Genomic DNA, 15,495 nt, shown 5'->3' on the forward strand with positions numbered 1-15,495 from the left:
AATCAGTATAAATAAGGAGGTTAGAGAGTGGATATGTGCTTAGGTGTTCACACAAAGCATGTTAATTTCTATGAGACCTCAACTCATTTTCACCATCTCCACCAATGGACAGGTGGTGAGGGGGGCCTGAGCAGATTGCATCACCGGCAGGTTGGCATTTGGCAGGGCGGCCATAGAGCTCACAATGAGATTGGAGTTCCAAGCTCTGGCAGTACCCTTGGAATCCTCGCCTATGTGTGAGGTTTGCCCTGTGAGTGAAGCTCCAGGTTCACTTATACTGATGGCTAATGAGCTAATGAGCCGACCAAAGGATCACTAAAAGAGAAATTCAGCCCGGGTTCTTTTTATTAATATAGTTTTAAAAGCCATTGAATTTTTAACTTAATTTAAAAAATGTTTTATAGGTTTAATAATAATTTTTTCTTCTCCACTGTTCTCAGAAGAAAAGCAACAGGGAATGGTTCCATAATGTGATTTGGGTACTGTGAGATTTAGAAAGTTTTAGCATTTTACTAAACATTTATCCATATCACTTCATGTGTAGATATTCTATACATATACATACAATTTTTCTTGAAAGCAGGTATACTAATATCACATAGTGTGGGATTCATAACAAGAAGCATAAAGTGAGGAAATGGGGCCAGCGCTGTGGCGCAATGGGTTAACGCCTGGCCTGAAGTTCCAGCATCCCAAATGGGTGCTGGTTCGAGACCCGGCTACTCTACTTCTGATCCAGCTCTCTGTTATGGCCTGGGAAAGCAGTAGAAGATGGCCCAAGTCCTTGGGCCTCTGCACCTGTGTGGGAGACCTAGAAGAAGCTCCTGTCTCCTGGCTTCAGATGGGCGTAGCTCTGGCTGTTGTGGCCAACTAGGGAGTGAACCAGTGGATGGAAGACCTCTCTCTCTCTCTTTCTCTCTGCCTCTCCTCTCTCTGTGTAACTCTTTCAAATAAATAAATAAATCTTTTAAAAAAATAAAATGAGGAAAGAAGGGTATATTAATATATAGAAGGTACAATTTGGTGAAAATGATATTTATGATTATCTGTATATCAAATAATATGACATCCACTTGCTTTTTTAAAAAAATGATTTATTTATTTGAAAGTCAGAGCTACACAGAGAGAAGGAGAATCAGAGAGAGAGAGAGGTCTTCCATTAGCTGGTTCACTCCCCAGCTGGCCACAACGCCTAGAGCTGTGTCCATCTGAAGCCAGGAGCCAGGAGCTTCTTGTGGGTCTCCCACATGGGTACAGGGGCCTAAGGACTTGGACTATCTTCCACTACTTTCCCAGGCCAGAGCAGAGAGCTGGATTGGAAGATCCACTTGTTTTTATACCCTCTGTCTAGATATTAACTTTCACATATAAGATAAATCATGTAGAATTTGTCTGCCTGTATCTTATTTCATTTAACATAATGATCTCAAATTCCATCCATTTTGTTACAAATGTCAGAATTTCATTCTTTTCTATGGCTGAGTAATATTCCATTGTGTATATACACCACATTTTCTTTATTTTTTTTTAAGATTTCTTTATTTTATTTGAAAGTCAGAGTTACACAGAGAGAGAAGGAGAGGCAGAGAGAGAGAGAATGGTCTTCCATCTGCTGGTTCACTCCACACCTGGTTGCAATGGCCAGAGCTGTGCCAATCAGGAGCTAGGAGCCAGGAGCTTCTTCCTGGTCTCCCATGTGGGTGCAGATGCCTAAGGACTTGGGCCATCTTCTACTGCTTTCCCAGGTCATAGCAGAGAGCTGGATCGGAAGTGGAGCAGCTGGGACTTGAACCAACAGCCATATGGGATGCCGACACTGCAGGCCGCGGCTTTACCCACTATGCCACAGTGCCAGCCCCCACATTTTCTTTACCCAATCATCAGTTGATGGACATCTAGGTTGATTCCATATCAATATTCCATATTGGACTTCAATAAACATGGGAGTGCAGACATCTCTTTCCCATACTGACTTCATTTCCTTTGGATATCTTCCCAGACATGGGGTAGCTGGGTCATACCATAGATCTATTTTCAATTTCTTGAGGAATCTCCATACTGTTTTCCATAATGGTTGTACTAATTTGCATTTCCACCAGCAGTATAAAAGGGTTCCTTTTTCTGCACAACCTCTCTAGCAATTTTTTAACTTTTGGATAACAGCCATTCTAACTGTTGGGTATGATACTTCATGTGGTTTTCATTTGCATTTCCCTGAAGGTTCTAGAGATCCTGAGCATTTTTTTTTCATGTGATTTTGGGTCATTTGTATTTTTTGTTTTGAAAAATGTTCATTCATATCCTCTCCCTTTTCCTTAATTAGATTGTTTTATTGCTTTTGAGTTTCTTGAATTCCTTCAATATTCTACATAGTAATCATTTCATATGCAGTTTAAAAAAATTATTCATTTATTTATTTATTTAAAATGCAGAGTTAGAGAGAGAGAGAGACAGAGGTATCCTCCATCTGCTTGTTCATTTCCCAAATGGCTGCAATGGCCTCGGCTGGACCAGGCTGAAGCCAGGAGCTTCATCCGGGTCTCCTACGTGGGTGGCAGGGACCTAAATACTTGGGTCATCTTAAGCTGCCTTCCCAGGCACATTAGCAGGGAGCTGTTTCAGAAGTGGTGCACCTGGGACTAAAACCTGTGCTCATGCGGGATGCCAGTGCTGCGGGTGCAACAACGCAGGCCCCTCAGACGCACAGTTTGCAAATATTTTCTCACATTCTGTTGGCAGTCTCTTTACTTTGTTAATTGCTTCTTTTGTTGTAAAGAAGCTTCCTCTTTGATAGAATCCCATTTCTCAGGCCAGCTCCCTGGCTTACTAGGCTAATCCTTTGCCTGTGGTGCTGACACACCAGGTTCTAGACCCTTTTGGGGCGCCAGATTCTGTCCCGGTTGCTCCTCTTCCAGCCCAGCTCTCTGCTGTGGCCAGGGAGTGCAGTGGAGGATGGCCCAGGTCCTTTGGCCCTGCACCCGCATGGGAGATCAGGAGAAGCACCTGGCTCCTGGCTTCAGATCGGCTCAGCACGCCGGCCATAGCAGCCATTTGAGGGGTAAACCAACGGAAGGAAGACCTTTCTTTCTGTCTCTCTCTCTCTCATAGCAGCCATTTGGGGGGTGAACCAATGGAAGGAAGACCTTTCTCTCTGTCTCTCTCACTGTCTAATTCTGCCTGTCCAAAAATTAAAAAAAAAATAAAGAATCCAATTTCTCTATTTTTGCTTTTGTTGCGTGTGCTTTTGGGGTCTTATCCAAAAAAAAAGTCATCGCCTATGCCAATGTCTTGGAGGGTTTTTCTTACACTTTCTCCTGGCAGTTTGATAGTGTAAGGTCTTAAATTTAAACTCTTGATCTATTTTGAGTTGATTTTTGTATAAGGTGCAGGTAAGGTATGGGTTTTGTTTCAAACTTCTGTGTGTGGAAATCCAGTTTTCCCAATACCATTCATTAAAAAGACTGTCCTTTCTCTAGGAAATGATTTAACACATTCGCCAAAGATAAGTTGGTTGTAGAAGTGTGGATTTATTTCTGGGGTTTCTATTCTGTTCACTGGTCTACATTATTAGGCCAGTATCATGCTGTTTTGATTATAATAGCCCTGTAACATGTCTCTTTCCCAAAGAGACCTTTTATTTAAGGAATGCAAATTTCATGCATTTCAAAAGTACAACTTTAGGAATATAGTAGTTCTTCCCACCATACCCACCCTCCTACCCACATTCTCACCCCTCCTCCTCTTCCCTCTCCCATTCCCAGTCCCATTCCCCACTAAGATCCATTTTCAATTAACTTCATACAAAGAATACCAACTCTACATTAAGTAAAGATTTCAGCAATTTGCACACACACAAAATACTGGTCCTCAACAGTCAAGACAAGAGCTATTCACAGTCATTGCATCTCAAAGTTAATTTCACTTTATTTTTTTTTGAGAAACTTAACTTTAAAGAAGCACCCAAGAATGATACATATTTTGTGAGCACTTAGACATAACTGTAACTTGTAAGACATAAGAATCTCTTCCACTTAACACATTAAAAGAAAGTAAGTCCTTGAGAACAACTTTTTTTAATTTTTTAAAGATTTTTTATTTATTTATTTGACAGGTAGAGTTACAGACAGTGAGATGGTTCACCCCCCAAATGGCCACAATGGTTGGAGCTACGCTGATCCGAAGCCAGGAGCCAGGTGCCTTCTCCCAGTCTCCCAGTGTGGTGCAGGGGCCCAAGCACTTGGGCCATCCTCCACTGCTTTCCCAGGCCACAGCAGAGAGCTGGACTGGAAGAGGAGCAGCCGGGACTAGAACCAGTACCCATATGGGATGCTGGTGCTGCAGGTGGAGGATTAACCAAGTGAGCTACAGCTGCCGGCATCTGCCACAGTGTCTTGACTTCCCATGCCTGAAATGCTCTCGTGAGCTTTTCAGCCAGTTGTGTGTCTTGAAATCTAGTATTGTGATGCTTCCAGCTTTGATTTTATTGTTTCAAGATTGCTTTCGATATTGGGGATCTCTCGTGTTTCCTTATTAATTTTAGGATTTTTTTTCTAGTTCTGTAAAGAATGTCCTTGGTATTTTGAGGGGGAATTGCATTTAATCTGTAAATTTCTTTGGATAGTATGGTTATTCTTATAACATTAATTCTTCCAATTCATGAACATGGGAGACTTCCATTTTTTGTGTCGTCTCCTATTTCCTTATTATGTTTGTAATTTTTTAGAAGAAAGTTCTTTCTTATTTTTAAGATATGTTTATTATATTTGAAAGGCAGAGTTACAGAGAGAGAGAGAGACAGAGAGAGAGAGGGAGATAAAGAGAGAGAGAGATCTTCCATCTACTTTTTCACTCTCCAAATGACTGCATCAGTAGGGGCTGGGTCAGGCTGAAGCCAGGAGCCAGGAGCCAGGAGCTTCTTCCAAGTCTCCCATGTGTATGGCAGGGGCCCAAGGAACTGAATGATACTCGACTGCCTTCCCAGGTGCATTAGCAGGGAGCTGTATCAGAAGCAGAGCAGCCAGGACTCAAACTGGCACCTATATGGGATGCTGGCACTGCAGGCAGAAGCTTAACCTTATGTGCCACAGCTCCAGCCCCTGAACTTTTCATTGTAGACATCTTTCACTTACTTAGTTAAGTTTATCCTAAGATATTTAATATTTTTGTGGCTATTATGAATGAGAAGTCAGCAAAATTTCAGGATACAAAATCAACACACACAAATCAGTAGCATTTTTATATACCAATAATGGTATAGCTGAGAAAGAACTTATTTTTAAAAATTTCATGGGGCCAGTGTTGTGGTATAGTGCGTGAGGCCACTGCCTGCAATGCCAGTATCCCATATGGACCCAGGTTCAGGTCCTGGTTGCTCCACTTCTGATCCAGCTCCCTGCTTATGTGCCGGGGAAGACAGTAGAAGATGGCCCAAGCAAGCCCTTGGGTCCCCACACCCATGGTGGAGACCTGGAAGAGGCTCCTGGCTCACGGCTTTGGCCTGGCCCAGCTGTGGCTATTACAGCCAATTGGAAGAGTGAATCAGCAGATGGAAGATCTCTCTTTCTCTCTCCTCTTTCTTTCTATAATTCTGCCTTTCAAATAAAATAAATAAATCTTTAACAAATAAAAATAAAAAATTTCTTAAAATGTATTAATTTTCATTTTATTTTATTATTTTTTAAAGATTTATTTATTTATTGGAAAGTCAGAGTTACACAGAGAGAGGAGAGGCAGAGAGAGAGAGAGAGAGAGAGAGAGAGGTCTTCCATCTGGTGGTTCACTCCCCAATTGGCCGCAATGGCCAGAGCTGCGCCGATCTGAAGCCAGGAGCCAGGAGCTTCCTCCGGGTCTCCCACGTGGGTGCAGGGCCCCATGGGCTTGGGCCATCTTACACTGTTTTCCCAGGCCATAGCAGGGAGCTGGATGGAAAGCGGAGCAGCTGGGCCTCAAACCGGCGCCCTTATGGGATGCTGGCGCTTCAGACCAGGGCGTTAACCCACTGCGCCACAGCGCCGGGCCCCCATTTTCATTTTATTTTAAAGGCAAGGAGACATACCGACAGGCAGAGATCTTCCATTCACTGGCTCACTCCCCAAATGCCCACAACATCCAGGACTGGGCCAAGTCAAAGCTACGACCTTAGAACAGCACAGGAGTTGCCCATATGGATGGCAGAGATCCAAGTACTTGAAGTATCTCTGTTCCCATTTAGGATGAGCATTAACAAGAAACTGGATCAGGAGAGTAGCTGGGAGTTGAATCAGGCATTCCAAAATGGGATGCAAGCATCTCAAGTGGCAACTTAAGCCACTGTGCCACACACCTGCCCCCAACCTGAGTTTTTTAAAAAAGTCCCCAACAGAATGCAAACTGGTACAGCCACTGTGGCAGACAGTATGGAGAAACCTCAGAAATCTGAATACATACAGATCTACGGTATGACCCAGCCATCCCACTCCTGGGAATTTACCCAACGGAAATGAAATCAGCATAGGCAAGAGTGATCTGTACCCCCCATGCTTACTGCAGCTCGATTCACAATAGCTAAGATATGGAATCAACCCAGACGCCTGTCAACTCAAGACTGGATAAAGAAATTATGGAATATGTACACTATGGAATACTACACAGCGGCTAAAAAAAATGAAATCCTGTTATTTGCCACAAAATGGATGCAACTGGAAAACCTTATATTTAGTGAAATAATCCAGTGTCCAAAAGATGAATACCATATGTTCTCCCTGATCTGTGGTAACTAATAAAGCACCTAAAAGGTAATGTATAGAAGTGAAATTGGCACTTTGAGATCCGATGACTTTAAACAGCCTTTGTCTCGACAGTTGAGGAACAGTGATTTTTTTGGTAGTATTTGTTGAACTCTGTACTTAGTGTAGGGTTAATCTTATATGCATATAAAGTTAATTGAAAATTGATCTTAGTAAAAAATAAGAATGGGGATAGGAGAGGGAGGAGGAAGAAAGTTGGGAGTGCTGGTGGGAAGAATCACTATGTCCCTAAATTTGTATTTATAAATGCATGAAGTTGTATACCTTAAATAAAAGGTTTCTGGAAAAAAAAATTAAGAGTGCCCAACAGCAGGTAGCATTTTATAGTCAGTCCTTGCTGTGTGTTGTACCAAGAAGACAGTAGGGTGGTTTTTCAATGTGACCCAAGGGAGAAAATCTTGTGAGGACTGTCCTGCTTGAGTCTAGAGAGAGGAACGTGGTACTTATCTCTCCACACCCCTCAGTCTTTATCACACAGAGTCCTCCCCAGAGCAGGTGCTGTCCTCCCCGAGGTGAAATCTGTTTTATATTTCTAAGGTGGTCACTCTGATGTTGCCTGGCAGGAGAATTGGGGAAGCATGGGTCCTCTCCACAAAAGCCCTCCTAGATTACATCAGAACTTGTGCCTGAGGGACACTTCCCAGTTTGTGTCCCATCACAGACATGCGTACAGCACCCTGATCGCATGCTGCAGAACGGTAACCACAGCCAGGGCCTGAGCAACTGTCCCTGGAAGCCTATTAGTGGGACCCACCCTCCCCTGCACAGCCCTGTCTGGAATGACAGCCAGATGCTTAGGCCACGTTCCACGGACTGCAGGCTTAACTCTCCAGATAAGCTAAGAGTGAAAGGAACGTGGGCTCTTCTTCCCACAGTTTGCCAGGGATGCACACACTCACATGAAGTACTACTTGTGCATAGACATTCTGGCTGAATTTGAAAACCAGGCGCACACACAGTAAGACTGTGGACCTTTGGCAAGTTCTCAGTCTGAGATTGGAGAACATTTACCATCTCGAACAGCACCCTGGGTGTCCACAGAAACAGATATGGTCAATGTCGAGTGTGAAGAGGACTTGTAGTTCCTATGTCTGATTCTCTTCTATTCATTTCACACTTTATTCTCTTGGGTTGGAAGAAGAGAAACTATTCAGATTTTCCTAAAATGTAAGAGACTTAGGATAACAGATATTGATGAAAACTTTTTAAATATTTAAAAGCAGATGTTTATAATTGCAATTATACAGTTTTTTTTTTCTTGGCTTGTTTTCCAAAGTGTGGTTTTCAGAAGCTTCTTATACTGAGAAACACACACTATGGAGATAGATGAAATCTTGTGGCTGGTGCCGTGGCTCACTTGGCTAATCCTCCGGCTGCGGTGCTGGCACTGAAGGTTCTAGTCCCGGTTGGGGTGCCGGGTACTAGTCCTGGTTGCTCCTCTTCCAGTCCAGCTCTCTGCCGTGGCCCGGGAGGGCAGTGGAGGGTGGTCCACATGCTTGGGTCCCTGCACCCACATGGGAGACCGGGAGGAAGTACCCAGCTCCTGGCTTCAGATCGGCACAGCGCTGGCTGTAGCAGCCATTAGGGGAGTGAACCAACGGAAGGAAGACCTTTCTCTCTGTCTCTCTCTCACTGTCCATAACTCTCTCTCTGTCTCTCTCTCACTGTCTAACTCTGCCTGGCAAATAAATAAATAAATAAATAAATAAATAAAATCTTTGTCCGGCGCCGGGGCTCACTAGGCTAATCCTCCGCCTTGTGGCGCCGGCACACCGGTTTTCTAGTCCCGGTTGGGGCACCGGATTCTGTCCCGGTTGCTCCTCCATTGCCTTCCTGGGCCACAGCAGAGAGCTGGACTGGAAGAGAAGCAACCGGGACAGAATCCAGCGCCTCAACTGGGACTAGAACCCGGGGTACCGGCACTGCAGGTGGAGGATTAGCCTATTGAGTTGCGGCGCTGGCCCCCTCCTTTCTTTTTAAAAAGTGATTTTGAGAATTTTAAAACAGAATTAACATGTGTGTATCTACCATCAAGCTTAACGAATAAAAGACTGAAAAGAGAATTGAGACCCTTGTCCTCCCAAGTTGCAGAGGGGGACCACTGCCTGTGCGTGGTTCTCTTTCCTCTCTCATCCTCTAACGTGCAAGCACATCTGAGAATTGGCTGCCAGGGTGTAGTGTGGTTTTCCATGATTTAAACTGTAATCTACATGGTATCTGTTATACTGTCTACATCCTTTGCAAAGTCCCTTTCTCCCCTTCCATGCTGTGTTTTGAGATTGATTTATAGTAAAACATTACATGTGTATCTTTTTAAAAAATATTTATTCATTTCATTCAAAAGGCAGAGTTACAGATAGAGAGGGAGAGACACAGACTGAGAGATCTTCCATCCGCTAGTTCATTCCCCAAATGTCTGCAATGACTGGAACTGGGTCAATCTGAAGCCAGGAGCCAGGAGCTTCTTCTGGGTCTCCCAGGTGGGTGCAGGAATCCAAGCATTTGGGCCATCCTCCTCTGCTTTCCCAGGCCAGAAGCAGGGAGCTGGATTCGAAGTGGAGCAGCCAGGACTCAAACCAGCACCCATATAGGATGCAAATACTGTAGGTGGAGGCTTAATCTACTACATAACAGCGCCAGCCCCAAACTTCTTTAATTTTTTTTTAAGTAGACATGAATCTATACTCCTATTGACGAGTATTTATCTTGTTTATTCCCCCTCATCACCACATACAACCTCATTCTTTTTTATTTTTTGACAGGCAGAGTGCATAATGAGAGAGAGGGGGGGGGAGAGAGAGAGAGAGAGAGAGAGAGAGAGAGAGAAAGGTCTTCCTTTGCCGTTGGTTCACTCTCCAATGGCCGCCAAGGCTGGAGCGCTGCGGTCGGCACACCGTGCTGATCTGATGGCAGGAGCCAGGTGCTTCTCCTGGTCTCCCATGGGGTGCAGGGCCCAAGCACTTGGGCCATCCTCCACTGCACTCCCTGGCCACAGCAGAGAGCTGGCCTGGAAGAGGGGCAACCAGGACAGAATCCGGCGCCCCCACCGGGACTAGAACCTGGTGTGCCGGCGCCGCAAGGTGGAGGATTAGCCTAGTGATCCGCGGCGCCGGCCTACAGCCTCATTCTTATAGGCTATGAGAAGGGAGCAAACTACACAATTTCTATCGTCTGTCTTTCTTTGTTATCTATATTTTATGAATCTGATCCAAGTTGGCCTGGGGGTGAGTTTCTGACACGTGGAGAAGGTTTTGTTAAGTTGCTTCTCTGGTTCCTTTTAAATAGGGAGGCTAGTTGCCTCCCACTTCTGGATTAACTGTGACCCATAAGTTGATAGAGACGACTTGGGAAAGGTGAGAGGTTTATTTTTAAGGGTTCTTCTAAGAGAAAATCCTTTAGAGATGTGGTTGGCTGTATGATCTTGCACAATTCCCATTTTCTCTCCATTTGTGTATGTGTACATGTGTGTGTGTGTGCTCATGTGTGTGTGGTTGGGGAGCAGATGGGGGTCACCTGGGGAGATGCTAACCTGCAGTTTTAGCTTCTGTAAGCGGCTCTGGAAAGAGGTGTCACTGTGGTGGGAGAATCTGTGAACTGAGACCTACTGGGGTCCAGCAGATTTCCTGTGTGACTGCTGAGCTGGCCTCTTTGCAACATTCACACATCCGGGCTAAATCTGTAGACACAGTGATGCAAGGACTCAATGTGTTGCACTCCATCCTCTATTTTTTACAATGCCCATTGACCATGAGCATAAGAAATTAGTTAAAATCATGAGTATAACCTATCTTTCCCCAACCAATAATAACAGCATAGACCAAACCACACCAGAGGGTTTTTTTTTCTTAACTGTGAGCTCAAAAGAAGGTTGAGACCTAGATACATGCCATTCCTTCTGCTTGAATGCTCAATCTCCCTCCACTTGGCAGATTCCTGCTGTCCTTTTAGGTCTCTGCTTAGCCATCTCCTTTTCTGGGGAGCCCTCCATGACCATCTAATACCAAGTGAGTGGTCCTTACCACCTGTGGGGCACTGCTGGCCTGCTGTGCATGCCCCAGCATCACCTACACTCTTGGCTTAAACTTGTGCTTTCATTCCTTGGTTTTCTAATGACCTATCAGCAATTACAGAGTAGACCCTATGTTTTATGTTTTAACTTACACAGGCAGTACCCAAAGCTTATAGTGTATGCTTAGTAATTATTGGGTGAAGGACTGAATGAATACATTATTTGCATAAAGTTGAGTATTTGGTAATGTACACTATCAAATAAAGTTTTTATCAGACAGATTTGGGAATAAATATTTAAGTAAATATTGATTTTATAATTCATTATTTATACTTTTTCACAGAATTTCTGCCCCTTGAGACATTCTCTATGAGGGTGATGACCAAAGAAAATCTTTTTAAGACTAAAGAAAGCTTTTTATGTTTACATTCTCAGCAACACAAACCAAGTCTTCTACGCTTCTCTCTTTGACAAATGCTGTGTGTTAGCAAGTGGACAGCTGGATGCACTATGAATGGCACCTTTGTAACTACAGCTTTTATCAAGTGTTCATCTTTGATACTCCATTCAATTATCTCACTAAATCCCATTGCTACTTCCCAGTCATTATCTTGCTTGACCTATCAGCAGTATTGAATATGCGTACAGTTGATCCTCCTTCCTGATAGAAGCATTTTTTTCCCCTCTTGCCTTCTAGAATATTACATTTGCCTCATTTTCCAGCTACCTCATTGACTAGCATCCTTTTCTGATTTCTCCTTGGTTCTGCTCAACATTGGTGTGTTCCAGGTCTCAGTCTTTGTGCCTCTCCTCTTTGCTATCTGTGCTCACTTCTGCAGTGATCTCCATCAGGCTTTAAGTCCTTAATATTACCAGCAGAGGTTGTTCTCAATGGTAATGGTGCTGTAACAGAAAGTGTATTTTGGAAATTGATGAGGGATTTTTAATTGCTAAAATGATGCAGGGTTTGAGATGGTGAAGATGCCAATTGGGATGCCTGCATCTCATGGGTGCTGCTTGGGTTCAAGTCCTGACTCTGCTGCAGATTCCAGCTTCCTTCCAGTGTGCACCCTGGGGAGCACATTGCAGCGGGTGATGGCTCAAGTAGTTGGGTCACTGCCACCCATAGCAGAGATCTGTATTGAGTTCCCAGTTCCTGGCCTCAGCCTCGCCTAGCCTGTGCTATTGTGGGCATTTGGGAGATTGATTCAGTGGATGGGAAGCCTCTCTGACTATCTGCCTGCTTCTGGTTTTTAGGCTTTCAAAATAAATAAATATTTGAAAAATATGATGGAGAGGCTCTGGTGCATTTAGGGATTTGGTGCAAGAGTTGTTAGAGTCCCAGCAACGTGCAGAAAGACCCACACAAGGGGCAGTTGCCCAGAACCCTGTCAGTTCAGGAAGGTGGAAAATCTGATTAAAATTATAGCCGTCTTGGACCAGAACCCAATTTCATTGTATGTAAAGAAATTTTACTTTACTGAATTTGTTGAAATTTACCAAAATTTGTCCGCCAATTGGATCACTGATGTAGCACATATGACTCACTGTGCATCTGTGTGCTTTCAAAGTGAATATATGTACAAGTATAGACATCCAGCTATTTCATGATAATTTCCAGGTCATTTGTGACCAAGGGTTTTGCTATCAATTATATGTCACATGAACAAAATCACTTTCCTTTTGTTTTTCCTTTATATTAAAGTTATAACAATATGTTTTAAAAAACTATGTTTATAACAATTTTAATATATATTTATATTTGTAAAAATCTCATTTCATGGTAGTAAAGGGAGCGATACACAATATTTGTCATGAGAAAGGAATGCTGAATCATACTGAGCTGAGAGCATTTATAGATCGATAACTTGCAAAGTTCAACTTTCTATCTCCAGGTGGCTCTTTCCCCAAGTCCCAGACTCATGTCTACTCACCCAGTGGACATCTAACAAGCATCTTTGGCATGTCCAAATCTCCGCTTCTGATTTTCCCTTCCACACTGCCCCGGCCCAGTCTTCCCCCATCTAGCAGATAAAAGCTCTATTTTTGCTGCTGCTCTAACTATTCTCTCTCTCCCTTCCTTCCTTCCTTCTTTCCTTCCTTCCTTCCTTCCTTCCTTCCTTCCTTCCTTCCTTCCTTCCTTCCTTTACAGGCAGAATGGCCAGTGAGAGAGACAGAGGTCTTCCTTTGCCGTTGGTTCACCCTCCAATGGCCGAAGCGAATGGCGCACTGCGGCCGGTGCACCGTGCTGATCCGAAGCCAGGAGCCAGGTGCTTCTCCTGGTCTCCCATGGGGTGCAGGGCCCAAGCACTTGGGCCATCCTCCACTGCACTCCCTGCACAGCAGAGAGCTGGACTGGAAGAGGAGCAACCAGGACAGAATCCGGCTCCCCCACCGGTACTAGAACCTGGTGTGCCGGTGCTGCAGGTGGAGGATTAGCCTAGTGAGCCGCGGCGCCGGCCCTCTATTCTCTTTCTTTCACACCCCACATCCCACTGGGTCGGGGAGCCCTGTTGGCTCTCTTTGTGAAGTGTGTGCTGAGTCTAACCCCCTCACACTATCACCTTGCTTCAAACCTTGCAGCCTTTCTGCCAGGGCACTCTAGCCATCTCTCATTTGGTGTCTGCACTTGTTTAATTCTCTCTCCCTCTCTCTTTTTAATGAGACTTATTTATTTATTTGAGAGGCAGAGTTACAGACAGAGAGAGGGAGAGACAGAGAGAAAGGTCTTCCATCTGCTGGTTCCTTGAGCCCCTGCATCTGTGTGGGAGACCCAGTAGAAGATTCAGGCTCCTGGCTTCGGATAGGCCCAGCTCCAGCCATTGTGGCCATTTGGGGAACCAGCAGATGGTAGACCTCTCTCTGACTCTGCCTTTCTGTAACTCTGCCTTTCAAATAAATAAAATAAATATTTAAAAAATAAATAAAAATATGAGTCTTTTTTTGTGAGACTTTATTTATTTGAGAGTCAGAACTAGAGAGAGAGAGAGAGAGAGAGAGAGAGAGGTCTTCCACACGATGGTTCACTCTGCAAATGGCTGTAATGGCTGGAGCTGGGTAGGTCTGAAGTCAGGAGCCAGGAGCTTCTTCCAGGTCTCCCACATGGGTGCAGGGGAGACTTCTCTCTCTCTCTCTCTCTCTCTCTCTCTCTCTCTCTCTGTAGCTCTGACTCTCAAATAAATAAATAAAATCTTACCAAAAAAAAAAGACACATACTTTTAAAGACTGCTCTGTCTCTTCCTATCTCTGTTTGTAACTCTGCCTCTCAAGTACATAAATAAATAAATCTTTTTGAGAGGCAGAGTTACAGAGAGGCAGAGGCAGAGAGAGATAGAGACAAGTCTTCCATATGCTGGTTTGCTCCCCAGTTGGCTGCTATGGCCAGTGCTCTGCTGATCTGAAGGCAGGAGCTAGGAGCTTCTTCCGGATCTCTCACGTGGATGCAGGGGCCCAAGAACTTGGGACATCTTCCACTGCTTTCCCAGGCCATTGCAGAGGGCTCGATCCAGAGTGGAGCAGCCAGGACTTGAACTGACACCCATATGGGATGCTGACACTGGAGGTGGCAGCTTCACCTGCTATGCCACAGCACCAGCCCCAATAAATCTTTAAAAAAAATAAATAATTTTAGCCCTGAGCTTTAGCTCTCCTCTCCTTAGGACTCTTATCCAAAGCAGGAATGAAAATCTTGTTCTGTAACCCCAGAGCGTGGGATATAAACAGGACCAGGGAGCTCACCTGATGGCTAAGACTTCAACTAGCACAGGAAGCTTGAATCACTTGGATGAGTTTAATGACCAGAAAGGACAATGGGAGCCCAATCACTCTAGGAGGACCCCATTTCTCCCATAGCCTTCGTCCTCAGGGACTCCCTTTGAATCAAGATGATGATAAGTAGCTACTGTGGAGTATCTTGGGGTGGAAGTGTTGGCCTGACTACAAGAGATGTGTGGTTCCCGCTGCAGGTTGCTATGTGGCAGTTCTCATTTCATTTCTAGGATCTGGGTTTCTTCCAGATAAAAATGGAAATAGATCAATAGCAATCCATGATTTTAGATGATGTGTAAATAAATTAATAAAAGGTCAAGTGGAGTTTTTCAAACTTGGCTCTAGTCTCTATCGGACTCCCTTTATTGTTCTACCAAGTGTCTTACATGGCCTTGCATACAACATAGCTATTAAATAAAAACTCTGCTGATTTTTGGACATTCAAAACCACTTGCTTTTTTCCCCACCTTCACTTCTAGAGTAGCTGTGGTTGAGCTCCTATTCCTGATGCAAGTACTGATGATTTCATTAAACTGACAGTCATTAGATGTAGTTGCAGCGCCCACAGACAATGAAGGTGTGTAGCAGGTCTACAAAGAAGACTGAATGAGAGACTGTTGTCTAATGGGAAGGTCACAAGTCTCATCTTGAACACATAATTCCTTGAATAATTTCCTACTTTTTGCAAAGAGTATTATTTATAGTAATGCCCAAGGCAATTATAGTAATGGTTATCTCAGGCTAAGGTTTATAGAGCCACTTTAGGAATAGGAGCGGTTTGGGACAGGATAACAGTAATACAAAGGTATCAGAATCAGAATTGAATATTTGCATTTGCTTCTCTTGTACTTCATACTAGTCATTTCCTTTTTACTGTTTTGAGGATGCTCGTCATTTTATATTTTAGAAGCAATATTTCTTTTAATTTCCATT

The 15,495-nt window shown here is 44.0% G+C and overlaps 1 non-coding gene and 1 pseudogene across 1 annotated transcript; one reads left to right on the forward strand and one right to left on the reverse strand.

The window, feature by feature from the left end:
* Positions 1-15,495, forward strand: part of LOC100357784 (ADP/ATP translocase 2-like) — a 143,245-nt pseudogene that overhangs the window by 92,388 nt on the left and 35,362 nt on the right.
* LOC138845112 (small nucleolar RNA U83B) lies at positions 430-516 on the reverse strand. Its single transcript, XR_011381826.1, has one exon. It is a non-coding gene; the product is annotated as a small nucleolar RNA U83B (small nucleolar RNA).

The sequence above is a fragment of the Oryctolagus cuniculus genome, chromosome 13 (genome assembly GCF_964237555.1).
Source record: "Oryctolagus cuniculus chromosome 13, mOryCun1.1, whole genome shotgun sequence".
NCBI lineage: Eukaryota > Metazoa > Chordata > Mammalia > Lagomorpha > Leporidae > Oryctolagus > Oryctolagus cuniculus.